Here is a 15995-nt window from a genome sequence, read left to right on the forward strand (position 1 = left end):
CTCTGTGTGAAAATATTGAGCCTTCGTCCATTTCAAATCTTCCCTCTTTCACCTTAAACCTATGCCTTCTATGGTTGAACTCCCCCAATCCGTGGAAAAGACCTTGGCTATTCACTCTATTCAAACCTCTAATGATTGAATAAACTTCTGCAATGGTATCCCTCAAAATCCTACACGCTGTCTGACACTAACTTCACGAACAAGCATTTAAAGATAAGTACTGCAAATTTGATACAGTATTCAAATGACAGGTAAATAACATTCAGCCCAAGCTTCATACTGTGATTTGTTTTTCTCCATTTTACAGTAACTAAGGCAGCAGGAAACTCTTACGAGTACCAATAAGAGGTCAAACACCTGAATTGCTTTGTCCAAATCGTGTGATGATCTCTACAGAAAAAGCGCATCTCTGGCCTGAACCATATAAGAAGGAGAATTCTTGTACCACACGGTCAGCGTCGACCTTTATCAGAGTGAGATGAAGGCTGAGTATACATTTTGAAATTTGGATCACAGTGTGAATTCAGTGCAAAGGGGAGAGATGTTTTCATTAAGGTTTACTCCAAGAAGGAAACTTTCCAGAATGAGATGTGAGTGGGAGGGTGTAAAACAGCATGAATGGAGAGGCCGAGCCACACTGAGACCAGAGGCAAAGTGTCAGCACAAAACGCATTTTGATGCTACAACAGATTAGGTAGACTTGATTAAAGAGTTTCAGGTGAAGTGGTTAGGGACCATAATGTGAGAGAATGTATTCTGTAATTTGAGAGAAAGAACCTGGAATCAGGAAGGGGAGACGAACAGGGAAGAGGATGGTGCAGCAATGGCAGTGTTTTCTGCCAGGTAAATCAGGAAGCACAGCTGAAATTCATGCCTAACATCAGCTTATGGTCCCTGAAATAAACATTATAAATCTGGCCCTCCACTAATGCTCATCAATAGTATCCTTGAGAGCTATTGTCAACCATGGGTGGTTCATCTGCTTCCCGAGTTCTTCGTTTTGAACAGAAACAATAATTACTGAGCGGTTTGGGATATCTGCTTGAATGTCTACTCACGTATAGTCACTGACCTTCCTCTGGGTCTACTTTCACATTCCGCTTCAGACGAGATCTGAGGCAGAAATGCTCAATTTAGATGCCTGGTTCTTTTCAATCATTCAGGAGGAACTTCTGCATGTGGCTGAACACATGATCAGTGGAGGCTGACTCCATCCTCCAAGTTTCTTCATTTCTGTTTGATGATGCCACATTCCTGTGAGCTGCATCTAACGTGACCTCATATTCCTTCAAACCAGAAATCCCCCAAATCTGGTGGACAGGGCCTTCATCTGTCACTGTCCCATCCCCCACGGTGTTGCCCTCAATCCGTCCCCTCTATCCCAGAACAATGATAGATTCCTCCTTGTCCACACTTCCTCCTGCATTAGAATCCACATTCACATAATCATCTTACGCCATTTACACTATCTCCAACAGGACAGTACCATCAAATACATCTTCCCCTCCCGTCCACTGTCAGTATTTCGCAGGAACCGTTCTCTCTCAGTCCCCTCCATTACACCGAACACTTCCAAACTCCCCGATGGCACCTTCCATGCAATTGCAGAAGCTGCAACACTTGCTTATTCACCTCTTCCTTCCTCACTGTCCAAGGAACCAAACGTACCTTCCAGGTGAAGCAGCATTTCATTTGTAACCTTTCAATCTGGTCTCCTATCATTGCTGCTCACAATGCAGTCACTCTATATCGGCGAGACCAAACAGAAATTGCTTTGAGGAACACTCCCACTCTGTCTATGGAAATAACATTCACCATCTCATTGCTTCCCATTTCAATAACCTCATGCTAATATTTCGGCCCTGGGCTGCTGCAATGTTCCAAGGAAGCACAGCCCAAGCTCGAGTAACAACTCCCTTTACACTTTCGTACGTTACATCCTGTAGGAGTTAATGTACAATTTCACAACTTCACAGTCTGACCCCATTATAACTGTTCTGCAGTTTCCGTACATTCTCCCTCCTGGCCTCCCTATGACCTTGTGTGGTTGTAACTTCTTTATCGTTCACTCAATAGAGAGAACCCCTTTTCCCCATTTACATTTTAATTATTAGGCTATTTCACATGATCTTCTCGTTCTTCACTACTAAAAGCATGTTTGACTTTTGCCACACCCTGTTTTACCCGTCAACCCACTCCCCACATCTGTCAATGGATTATAAAGCTCATTTTCCAATCCTTCTCAGTTCTGAAGAAGTGTCATACTGGACTTGAAACGCTAACTCTGTTTCTCTGTCTCTGCAGCTGATACGAGACCTGTTGAGCATCTCTAGAAATGAATAGGCTCAGAACAAATTTTCAGTTAAACAATAGCTATGTATACTGGAAATGAAAATGCAAAAATTGCTGGAGAAAATGGGAGCTTTATAGAAGGTTCACTGGCGCTGAAAGATTAACTCTGCTTTCACTGCGCGAGATGCTGCCAGACCTGCTGAGTTTCGTCAGCAATTTCTGTTTTTGAACAAGTTCCATAGACATGTGTTAAAGCTGCTCAAACGTCTTGTCTAACACGGAACACCGTGTACTGGGAAGTGACCAATAATGCAAGGTGCACAAATTTCTTGATCTGAAACTACATAAGGCTGGCATCGCTGACCCTGCAGAGCACTTCATCATGCTCAGGGTGAGAAACAGAGGCGAACACATTCTCATAAAACACAGGAGATGGCATTGGGGGTAATGGAAGAGATTCAGATGAGTATGTGAAGGGGTTTGAGTAAAATAACAAATTGGAGGCGTGACACCAGGGAGAGCAGAATGAGAATAGGAAAATGGAAGTGTTACCACATCAGAAACTAGTTTAAGTCACTGAGTACATGGCTGATGGATGAAGTGGTTTTGGTGTGAACTGGGGGACAGTCAGTAGAATTGAATTGAACATCTTGGAGCTCAAAGTGGGCATTAATGTGGTGCGGTAGAATCACAGCAGCAGCAGAATTGTATTCAACTGCAATCTGTAACATTTTCCACAGGTTAATCCCTTAGCCTACCATTACCATCAAGCTGATCTATGGTTCAGTGACGAGTGTGGGTGAACATGATATGGTCGGAACCATGTGTACCTAACCCTGATGACAATCCATTAAAGCTACCGCACTTGACTGGTTATATTCGCAACAGCAGGACTAACATCTGATACAGAGGGCGAAATGATCCCAACACTAACAGATCAGATTGAAGTTCTGCAGTGCTGCCACATCCAGACATAAATGTTGATGGACTATTAAACAACTCACTGGAGGAGAGGACTCCATAAATATCGCCAACTTAAATAACGGGACAGCCCTGTACATCAGTGTAAAAGGCATGGTTGTATTATCTGCATAGTCCTCAGCCAGAAGTGTTGAGTATATAATCCACCTCACCCTCACCATGCTGCCCGCAGAATAGCAGATTCCAGTCTTTAATCGATCTGATTTGCTGTATGTGACATGAAAAAACACCTGAACACAGTAAATACGACAAAGGCAATGGGCCCTGATCCCATTCCTGCAATGGGACTGAATACTTGTGCTGCACAACAAGCTGTCTCCCTGGGGAAGCTGTTTCATTCCAGCTCCAACTCTGACATCACTCTTGCAATGTCGAAATTTGCTCAGCTCTGTCCAATCCCATAACAAGGGAATAACTACAGTCTAACTATTTACGACGCCCTGAGTCCCATCGCGATAGTCACATTTGTGGGAGTTCTTTATGACAGAGCTGTCAAGCAGCACAGAAATAACCAGCTCAGTGTGGTTTCAGATAGGTCCCCATGTGGAGATGGTGCTGTTGTGGAAAAGTCACTGGATTACTAATCCAGACCACGCTAATGCTGTGGCAGCTTGTGGACGTTATAATTAATAAAATATCGAGATGTAAAACCTGGAGTCATTAACAACCAATGCCGATTGTAAACACCAATTTCGTTCCTCAATGTACTTTCATGAAGTGAATCTCCCGTGCTTTCCTGGTCTGGCCTAAACGTGACTCCATAGAACATAGAACATAGAACAATACAGCACAGAACAGGCTCTTCGGCATGGTGAAAATCTCCTCAATTCAGTTTCCCCCAAACAGTGTTCATATCCTTTAGTATGTTTAAACATCGGAACATATAAAATAGGAACTGCTGTATTCGCTTTGCTCCATCAATTTTGATCCTTTATTTAATATACCGGCAGTTATCCAATAAAGGTGTGTTTATTAAACACAATTTCCCTGCAACACAATTAGTGAATTGGGCCCCTTTCTGTTTAAAGCGAGCTCCCGTTCACTGTTATGGGTGTTCCGTCTCTGGCTCCAGCTGAACTGTAAATCCCAGCCTCAGGATCCCTCTGTCTGCCAAATGCACCCTCAGTGTACTCAGCTAAAGCAGGAATGTGATCCGTTCTGCAAACCTTGAAACTGAGCCTGGATATGGGATTTGTAGTCTACATTTAGAAGGAAATTAATTTCAAACCGTTAGGGGATATCTTGGAGAGAGCTTGAATTCCGCATCGGCATCACGTGGTCAGTCAGTCGCCCACTTTCTGAAGAAGATCTTGGTGAAAGGTGCAGGGCTGTCGTCAATGACTGTAGTGTTAAAGTGTGACATTTACTGCACTAATTCATTACAATATACGGTTTAAAGATTTATGCAGCCTCGGTTTGGATGGAATGGATGAGGGTTACTGAGGGAGAGACTATAAATCTTTTAATCTTTTTAATCTGTCTTCCCTGTATATGGGAGTATTGTCGGAACACTGCACTGTTGCATATGTTTCACCCTCATTACAAAAAGGAGGCAGGAATAAAATAACAGACGGGATGCATAAAATGTTTGGTGGAGAAGTTTCTAGATACCTTTGTCTAATGCTGCTCCAAGTTTGAAATTCCCTGTTATCAAGTCCTTTCTTAAGCTAGTGACATCATTCAGAGCATTCAAACTGCTGCTCAGGAACAGGGAGAAACAGGAGGTAACACTCAACTGCTCGATTCTGGGACATAGGGACAGGAGACAGTCTTTGAACTGTTCGAGATTGGGACACAGGAAAACAGGAGTTAGTCACTCAACTGCTCAATACTGGGACACAGGAACAGGAGGCATCACTCAACTGCTCGCGACTGGGATACAGCGAAACATGGAGGCTAGTGAGGCCCCAGATTTCTGTTCGCCAGGAACAGGAGGCGGTGACTCACTACCCACCAGTCTGGGACACTGGGATAAAAGGGAAATCGGCTTGTTACTAACAGAAAAATCTGAAAAAGTTGCATGAGCGACCCGTTCAATCCTGCTCCAACATTCTTCAAAACCATGACTGATCTGATTGCAATTCCCTCATTCCACTTTACAGAGATTCCCCTCTCTGCAGTCTCTGCTCCATTTGTTGGTCATGTTGCAGATCCAGATACCATAACTACAGTCACCATGTTTCATCCAGAGTTGGGTCACCAAAGCCTCTGGACTTCCTGAATTTCCACAGCAGTTTAAAACATAGCGTCCCGGAAACCATCCCCAGCACTTCCACGAATATACAAAAATTAGAGTTAAGTCAAATATCAGTGAAATGCAAGTGAGAAGCCAGGTCTGAATCACTAACAGTTGTGGGGATTCCTCATGTTACTGAGCACATGAGCAGCAGAGAATGATTAACACAGGCGTTCAATGATAGGCACAGAGCAAGTTACAAAGATGTGCCTTAAAACTGCTAAAACCCCACTCTCCAACATGGAGCACAGTGCAGGACACTGGGACACACACAGAGACAACACATGCACACAGACCCACACGGACACACAGAAACATTAGCGTCTTTAAGATATAACTAGATAGGTTATGCTTAATGATGGGATCAAGGCTTGTTGTGAGAAGGCAGGAGAATTGGCTTGAAATGCATGTCAGCCATGATCAATAGCTCAGTAGACGATATGGGCCAATGGGCTTTTATTCTGCTCTAATTATTTATGGTCTACAGTACATGCATTTGTCTGTGTTTGTGCGCATACTTGTATGTGCGTGTGTCTGAGTGAGTGACTGTGTTTTTGTGTGTTTGAGTGTGGCTGTGTATGCATATCTGTATGTGTGTCTGAGTGTGCTTCTCTGTGTATGTATCTGTGTGTGTGTCTGTGTATATTTGTGCTCCTCTGTATTTTCAGAAATGGAAATGTCAATGTACATTTTAAAAATTTTCTATTCTGTTTGACATTCACCTTGCCATCATAGTTTGAGGAACTTTGTTTTCGTCATGAATTTGTTGTTTTAACAAATGAAGAAATTCAACCTGACCTCTTCTGAGGATGACCCTGATCCAACGTGAGACCTATAACATTGGCCATATCATTAAAATGGTTGCACTGATAATTTGCTGTGACCAATGGAGCAGTGGCAGTAGAAAATAAAACAGCTACCCAACAACCCAAGGAACCCTGGACCAGTGAGCCCGACATCAGTGGTGGGTGAGTTGTTGGAGGGGATTCTGAGGGATAGCCAATTGCATGCATTTTCAAAGGCAAGGATTGATTGGGGATAGTCACCATGGCTTTTTGCATGAGAAATCGCGTTGTACGAATTTGACTGAGTTTGTTAAAGAGCTGACAAAGCAGATTGATAAAGGCAGTGTTGAAGATGTTTTCCATACAGATTGGAACAATTTTTTTAAAAAGATTCTGCATATTACGTAAGTTAGTAAGATTAGGTCACATGGGAACCAGCGCAACAAAGCCAATTGAATACAAAATTAGATTGAAGGGAGGAGACAGAGGTTGGTAGAGGATTGCGTTTCAGACTGGAGGCCTGTTTTAAGGTCCGAGCGGAAATAATTTAGAGTGAACTTAGATACAATGTTTTCATACAGAGAGAGGTGTCAATATGGAATTATCTCCCAGAGGAAGTGTTGGAGTCTGGCATCTTGATGCATATCTGTACAAGGAGGTTGACATGAATATGAGCAAAATACTCTCAAATCAGACTCGATCATAATGGGATATCTGGTCAGCACTTATACATTTACATGCTTTATGACTGTATCAGAGGAATGAGCAGAAATTCTTATCAGGCATTTCAAGTGGGAATTCTCTTCCCCACAAGTTTGAGATGCCTCTTTGTTTATATTTATTCAATGCTGAGTTAGTTAAATATTGGACAGAGAAGTGATTCTTGGATAATAGCATACAGACAGGAAAGTGGAGCTGAGACCACAACTTGATCAGCCACAATCTTAGTCCCTGATAGAGAAGGCTCGAAGTGTCCAATGACCCACTCCTGCTCCTCAGTGCCATGTTTCCGTGTTCCATTTAGCCCATCAAACCTGCTAGACAGGAGCAATTAGAGGCTATTTACTCCTTTCACAGAAACAGAGGAGTCCACTCAGCCCCTCAAAACTGTCAAACCCAGTTTGGTCTGGTTTTAAAATGTAGTAGGAAAACGCAGGCAGGGCTATGAAAGAGGGTCCTCATCACTCCTAACTGAGCTTCCCCTTTCTGCAACCTGTGTTTCGTTTGTTGGTCAAGTTGTAGATCCAGTTTCACTGTGAATACAGCCCCCATTCCTCACCCAGAGATGGCCCAGACAGTCTGACAGCATTCAATAACAGAACTTCCAGGAAAATAACAGCCTCTACTTTCCAATAATAGAAAGTGAGAAGGCCACAAACAGGGATATGTCATTCATCCACGGGCCACCCACCCCCCTCGCCTCCCCCCCCAACCCACAAGCAGATCTTCTCCCACAATAAGATCATAAGGTCTAATATCCTCTTTCGTGTCCAATTCGTGTCTGAGCCCTCAACTCTGATTGGTGAAAAAGCATTCCCTGCCCTCACACTGTGACCTGTTGATATGAGCAAAAGACGTGAACACAAGGGCTCAGGGAAGAGTGACCAGCCCTGACATCAAGGCATCATTTAACTAAGGACGGTCTCAAAGAGCCTGACCAGGATTGCACTTAATGGGAATGAGTTGCAAAATTCCCTGGTTAGAGTGATTTTAAGCATAACGCACAACGATTGTGGTTTGGGTACAAAAATCCATACAGTCCTGGACAAATCTGCAAACGTTCCTTAAGGTAGCTTCCTCAGCACAAACATCTTCAGCTGCTTTATAACTGTCTTGCCCCCACCATAAGATTAGAAGTGGGAGTGTTCACAGAAGATCACACAATATTCGGGAAAAAAATGTCCCTCTTCAGCTCCTGAACTAGGCTGTGTCCATATGCAGCAAGACCTGGACAACATTCAGGCGTGTGCTGTTGGAAGTATCGGTAACATTCATGCATCAGTTCTGTTGGACACTGCACATTTCCACAGATAAAATGAGGAGATTATACAGCTCCTTACGCTAGCTTCACAGGAATATGAGGAAGTCTTTCAGCTCAATGAAATTATTGGAGAAGTGTAGAGATAGCCTACTTAGTGCTTCCAACAAATTCGACAGGAAGTGAAGGAGTCACGTGTTATGGACGACAGCAGAGCTCCTCAAAAATATTTGAAGGCGTTGGCCTCGTCTCTATTAATAATTAAGTGTTCTGATACATGTACTTGACAAAAAGGAAAGATCAGACACAGGTTCTCAGATGCAGTTCTCCAATCGAGGAGGGAAAACAAATGAAGTGAAAATTTAGAGAATGTTGCAGCCAGGAGACTTCCACTGAAGCTTCCAACTCTGTGGAGACCTCAATAGTTTCTGGTGTTACTGAGAAACCAAAACACTTCCTGTAATGTGGCTGCCAGAACTGCACACAGTATTCTGTCTATGGCCTAACCAATGGCATGTTTAACTCATATTTTGTCGCCTCGATGAATAAACACTATGCCTATAGTCCCGTGTGATTTCTTAACTGGCTATTATACTGTCCGGTCACGTTCAAGGATGTGTGGAGAAACACCCTCTTACGTCCCTAGTGTTCTGCTATTCATTGAATTCTTCCCTGTCTGGTTACTTCTTACAAAGTGCATCACCTCATATTTATCAGAGTTCCATTCCATCTGTCATTGATCTGACCATCTGACCATTCCACCTGTATTTTCCTTTAACATAAGGCCTTCCTCCTCACTGCCAACCACCCGGCCAATCTTTGTGTCAAACACAAAATTACTTATTATGCTTAGCCCCCACCCCCCACCACCCCCTCCAAATTCACATTTATATCATTTATGAATACCACAAATAATTTGATACCCTGCACTGCTCGCTGTGGTACACCACCAGACACTGGTCTATCTCTACCACCTTTCCAGCAAATTGGGACCACATAGCTGTTCTCTAGTCCTCTAGCATCTCCCTTGTGTGATCAGATTCGACTAAAACATTTAGGTCAGGGCATTTCCACTCCTGTCTCCAACAGCATCCTGCGATACAACTCATCTGGGCTTTATATTATCCAAAACCATCAATCCCAACTTGCATCTTATATCAAACTGTTCGAGAGTTTCCCAGTCCATCTTCTTGAATTCTGTACCTGCATCTTCCTTATCCCAACTAAAACAGATGTGAAGCTCTCGTGTTACAGTCTATCAATGATCCCCAGTTTCACATACTGATTATCCCCTTGGTTTCGAAATGGATCCGAATTTTACCCTGGTTATGGAGGAGACCTGAAACATGCTGGAATTGATCTCAGCCAAGCTGGAGAAGCATGACCAGGAGATCCAGCATCTCGGGCCACATGTCGTGGAGGTGTAAGAGTGGAATGCGGCTTAGGAAACCATGGCGGAATCCTCAGTTGTTCGGGTCGAAGCCCTAGAATGGTAGATCCAGGCCTTAGTAGAGAAGGTCGAGGACCTCGAAAATTGGAGCTGTCAGAAGAACATCAGCTTGGTCAGGCTGCTGGAACGGGAACAAGGAAGCCAGCTCGTCAGCTTCTTGGAACAATGGCTCACACATGTTTTGAAACTAGAAGTCAGGGCAGACTGGGTGAGCGTTGAGCAGGCCCACCTGGTGCAGTGTGCAGGCCCGGATCGGACCAGTATCCCTGTCCGGTCTTTGTGCAACTCCAGCACGATAGAGAACAACAGGTGCTGGAAACTCCTTGAGCCGTGGGGCACGTCGTATAATTAAGGGGAGAATTTAACTGACGTATGGACCCCGAGGTGGATAGGATGTCGAGGGGTATCGGAGGTTTGTCCCCGCCACCCAGGCAGCTGGTGGACATGAACAGGTAGCTGGGTTGGTGGATGTGTGAGATGTCTTCACCCTGACGATAGGAACTTCACCTTTTTTTCTAACCCACATAAATGCTATACTAGGATTGGCATGTTTTTTTGCCCATTGGTATTTAGAAATTCGATGTTGTCCTTTAGAATTGGGAACGATTTCTGATCATGTGGCAGTGTACATGGAGGTCAAGGATGGTGGCGATGGGACAGGCTCACGGCACTGGCACGGGGATCCTTTCCTCCTGAAGGATAGCAAATTCATTGAGTATTTTTTGGGGAAATTTAATTTGTTTTGTTACATGAACTTGTGCACGACCAGTAATCCGACTGTGCTCTGGGAGACTGTCAAAGCCTATACAAGGGATTTGATTATTTGTTACTTGCTGACTCAGAAGCGGCAGGAGGGAGAACAGTAGCGTATGTTTGAGGCTCGGCTGAAGAGAGCTGACACACCATATTTTGTCAGACCGTCTATAACTGAATTGCAGCAGATTACAGCCGTCCGGACTGCTCTGAATGCTGCATTCGCCCAGAGAGCAAAGAGAGAGATTTCCTTTGCGAAACAGAAGTTATTTGAGCATGGTGATAACCAGGTAGATATGAGGCGTACTTGGCCAGAAAGAAGGTTGCTGCTATTATCACCCGCGATACCAAAACGATTAATGCAGCATTCAGGAAGCTCTACTCTGGGTTGTTCCATTCAGCGGGCTGGGAGGACAGATTGGCGACGATGGAGTCCTCATTAAGACCTTGGACCTCCCAGGTGTAAGTTCAAAGCAGGCATCTCTTTAGAATGCCCCTCTCATAATCAGAGAGATACAGGAGACAATGAGGCAGCTCCAGAGTGGTAAAGCCCCCGGCCCAGATGGACTTTCAGAGTGAGTATTAGAAGGAGTTCATTGACATGCTAGCTGGGCCAGTGTTGGATATGTACAATTATTCATACAGTCAGGACTGCCTCCCATCCTCTTTTAGAGAAGGACATATTCATCTTCTTCTCAAGAGAGGGAAAGTCACAGAGGATTGCACTTTGTATGTGGCTAATCATTATTAAACGTGCACTTCAAAACTTTGTTGAAAATGCTGGCTTTGAAGGTCCATTGTGAAAGAGGACCATTTTTATTAGGAGCCATAGGTCCTCTGATAATATTAGAAGAGTGCTAAATATGGTTCCAGTCTGCCAGCAAGATTTGATTCCAGGTTCAGTAATCTCCCTGGATGCAGAGAAAGCATTTGACCGGATGGAGTAGATGTGCATCTTTTATGTCCTTGAATGGTTTGGTCTTGGAGGGGTCTTCGCCAGGTGGGTGGCAGTGTTGTATCCGCTGAAAGCAGCGGATTTCACTAATGGTATAAGATCTGACAATTTTAGTATTGACAGTGGCAGCCAGCAAAGTTGCCCCCTTTCACTGTTATCAATTACATTAATGATTGAGCCGTTGGCATCCCGGGGGACGCCAATACCGCTCGCAAGGAGGGAGGACCAGGAAGGAATAAGAGCAGATGGCGTTCCTCTCTTTATAACTAACCCAATGATATCTGTGTTCTGTTTAATACGAATGATTAATTTATTTGGATCTTTCTCAGGGTACAACATCAATTTTATGAAATCGGAGGCCATCCCTGTTGGGGGTCTTATTGGAGTACCCGACCTTGGGGTGGAATCTGATTCCCTTCCAGATGGTCACAAGGAGGTTTCGGTGTTTTTATCATCCGAGCCTTCGATTAATTATATGAAGCTAACATCGTGCAGTTGCTAGAGAATATAAGACAGAATCATCCAATATTCTGTTTGGGTTAGCTCTGGTTAAAATGAATGTCCTTCCTTGTTTATGATACCCCATGCCAATTCTCCCTTTGACGCTGCCTAGGCAGGCGCTACGGATGATTAACAGTTGGCTTTGATCTGTCATCTGGCGTCACAGATGGCCTCCTATTAACCTGGACAAATTGCAGCTTCCGCAGTGAATGGGGGCGGGTCGATTTTCCATAGTTAAAGAAATACCAACCAAGTTCCTTGCTTTCCGATGTGGCTGATTGTACTTGTCAGGACCCATGATCACTTTAGCTGGACATCGAGGCCTTCTCGGCAAATTGTCCCCTCATTAATCTGTTGTTCATGGACAAGATGAGGACTGTTGTGGAGAATTGCAGAAACCGATTGTCCCTAACACAGTGAAAGCATGGAGAATGGTGGGACAAGTTGAAGGCACTTTACAAAACAAAAACTTCGGCTTTCACTCCCATTGTAGGATTGGTAGGATTCCAGCGAGATTTATGGATTTTGGCTTTAGGCTCTGGGAGTCCAGATGAGTTTCCTGTTTGGGAACATTTTTTGACAGGGAGGTCATGATGAATTTTGAGCAGCTGAGCCAGGAATATGAGATATCTGGGAGTGACCTCTTTTGCTACTTTCAGCTTCAGGACTTGATACAGAAAAAAGACTATATTAATGGTTTGTCTCTGTAAGTCAGATATGGAGACGAGAGTGCTTCAGAGTACAGGCACTCTCTCGTTCAGCGTCTTCTGCCATTTATTAGGAGGTAGTGTCTCAAAGGACATTGACCCTGTTACAACAGCACAGGAAGAGGCTATTCAGACCCTGGAGCCTGATATACAGTTACGGGAGGAGGCCAGTCAGCTCCTCGAGTCGATAACACTGGGCCCAGAGTCGGCCATGCAGCACCAGAACCCTGTTATGCAGCAATAGGATCAGTCTATTCAGCCTCCTCAAGTATGTAACATTGGAACTGGAAGAGGGACTGGTGATTGGTGCACTGGGAGACCAGGAGGATATTCAGTCCCATCGAGCCTGTTGCACGGGAATTGGAGAAGGATGCAACCTATAAGATTTCTTATGGGAAAGGAGAAAGAAGTTTACCTCACATGTCTCGTGTATGGGAACAGAAGAAGGCCAATAATTCCCTCAGTCCTATATCAGGGATGCAGGAGAGACCATTCAGTCTCTCCAGCCTGTGATGGAGGAATATGATAAGGTGTTTTCAGCCCCTCAAACTGTGACACAGCAACAAGAAGGTTGCATAGGCCCTCACGGCTCTTACGCATCAACAGGAGGAGGAAAGGCAGACCATCGAGTCTGTGATGTGGAACACCAGAAAGACATCAGCCCACCGGGTTTGTGCACAAGGAAGAGAATGAGTCCATTCAGCGACTCCGACCTCTTACAGAGCAATCAGAGCAGGTCATTTCACGCCATGTGCCAATTATACAGGATTGGAGCGAACAAAGAGATTATAGAGCAGTAAGAATTTAGAATTATCACCTTCACGATGGAATATAGTAGTGAGAAAACTGTTCAAATTTAAGAAATATTGGTAAGGTCCATTATTCAGGAATTAATGGCAAGAAATTTGCAAAGTCCAACCACAATCCATCAGAATCAACATGATTTCGATCATGGGGATCCGAGAGATGAAATATTTGGACTTCCAGAAGGCATTGAATAGCTCTGCACAAATGATTAATCTGCAGAATAAGATCGTTTATGGGTAAAAGTAATTTATCAACTTGGTACAGGCTTAGTGAAGCTACAAAATGCAGTGAGCTGGAAAAAATATGGGTCATTTTGTGTTGGCAAAATTCAACTTTTAGGAAACCATATGTCTTGGTCCCCATGCCCCAACTATTTACAATCTATAGTTTTAAGTAGTTGAGAGGATAGAACATGTTATAACCAATTAAAAGATGACACTAACTCAGGTGTGAAATTGCAACGAAGACGTAAGAAGTTAGAAAATGTATATGGATAGGTTGGGGCAACACTTGACAGAAGAAACTGAACAACAAAAAGTGTGAGTGTATTCATTTGGGTCAGTGTCGCAGAAAGGCAAATTATTATCCAAATGGAGAGAGACTTCTAAGTGATTAGGTACAGAGGGATCTGGCTGTCCGCGTCCATACTACAGAATACTCCGATGTAGGTACAGCAGATAATGAGAATGGCAAGTGCAACTTTGGCATTTATTTCTAAAAAAGTGGATTATAAAGGGAGGGAGGTGTGAGATCGCAATTGAGTACTGTGTGCTGTCTTGGTGTCCTGACTGTAGGAGTGGTGTATTTGCCATGGAGGCAGTTCAGAAGTAGTTTGCTCGATTTACTCCAGAGATGTGGAGTTTGTCCTCTGAAGAAAGATTGAGCAGTTCAGGCCAATACTGCCTGGAGTATAGAAAAATGAGAGGAGATGTCAGAGGTCTGGACGATGTTAAAGGTGATTTACAATGTAGATGTGAAGTGGATATTTCCTCATGTGGGACAATCTCGAACGATCCTAAAACCATAGTTTTAGGATGAGGTGGGGGAGAAGTGAAACAGGGGTGAGGAGAACATACTTCTGTCACAGTTTTGGGAATCAGTGTAATTCACTGCCCCAGAGTGCAGTAGGTGCTGGGATATTGAGTAAGTGAAGGAATATGGAGATCGGACAGGAACGTGGAACTGAAGCCGCAATGACATCAGCAATGATTGTATTCAATGTCGGAAGAGGCCTGAGGGGCTGGATTGCCGAACTGATGCTCCTCGTCCTTATTCAGCGCTTCGAATGTGTTACACATAAATGGGGGAGGACTGGTTATCAGACAGGAAGCAGGCACTCTAGAAAAATCAACCTTAGTCAGTTTGACAGAACGTCACGAGTGGAGTCACACAGTGACCAGTGCAGGGTCCACAGCTCTTGACAATCTGTATCAATGATCAATAGGAGTGCAACAAATGTACTGTAACTATGTATGCCGATTAAACTAAGATAAACAGGAAACTAAATTATCAAGGGAAGGTGGAGAGTCTGCAATTGGATATGCACTGGTAAAGTCAATGGATAAAAGTTTAGCAAAGGGGATTAAAGATAATATATAATCTGTCATTTTCTTTAGGAAGAATGGTAGGTGCTATGTTACTGAAACGGAAAAATACTACAGGACTTAGTGATGCATGGAGGGTTCATCTGGCCCGATCAGACACGGGAAGTGTTTCTCCAACTTCCTGATGTCCCCAGGGACCCTATTGCTCTCAACCACCATATATATACTCCATCTCCAAATGGTGATGTTGACGTCGGCATACTGGATCACTACATGGGGCACACCGGGAAGTGAACAATAGCCCCGCACACACACATCTCCCTGTCCATGGATCACCACATGGGGCAAACCAGAAAGTGAACAATAACACAGGATACACACGCCCCTGTCCATGGATCACCACATGGGGCAAACCGGGAAGTGAAAAATAACACAGCACAGACACCCCTGTCCGTGGATCACCACATGGGGAACACCGGGAAGTGAAAACTAGCCCAGCATACAAAACTCCCTGTCCATGGATCACCAAATGGGGCACACCGGGAAGTTAACAATAAAACAGCACAGACACTCCTGTCCATGGATCACCACATGGGACACACCGAGAAGTGAACAATAGCCCATAACACACATACCTCCCTGTCCATGGATCACTGGGAAGTGAACAATAACACAGGACACTCACACGCCTCTCCATGGATCATCACATGGGGCACACCGGGAAATGAACAGCAGCCCAGCACACACACAGCCCTGTCCATGGATCACCATATGGGGCACACCGGGAAGTGAACAATAGCCCAGCACACACACACACCCCTGTCCATGGATCACCACATGGAGCACACCGGGAAGTGAACAATAGTCCAGCACACACACACACCCCTGTCCATGGATCTCCTAATGGGACACACCGGGAAGTGAACAATAGCCCAGCACACACACACCTCCCTGTCCATGGATCATCACATGGGGCACACCGGCAAGTGAACAATAGCCCAGCACA

This window comes from Chiloscyllium punctatum, chromosome 41, assembly GCF_047496795.1.
Source record: "Chiloscyllium punctatum isolate Juve2018m chromosome 41, sChiPun1.3, whole genome shotgun sequence".
NCBI lineage: Eukaryota > Metazoa > Chordata > Chondrichthyes > Orectolobiformes > Hemiscylliidae > Chiloscyllium > Chiloscyllium punctatum.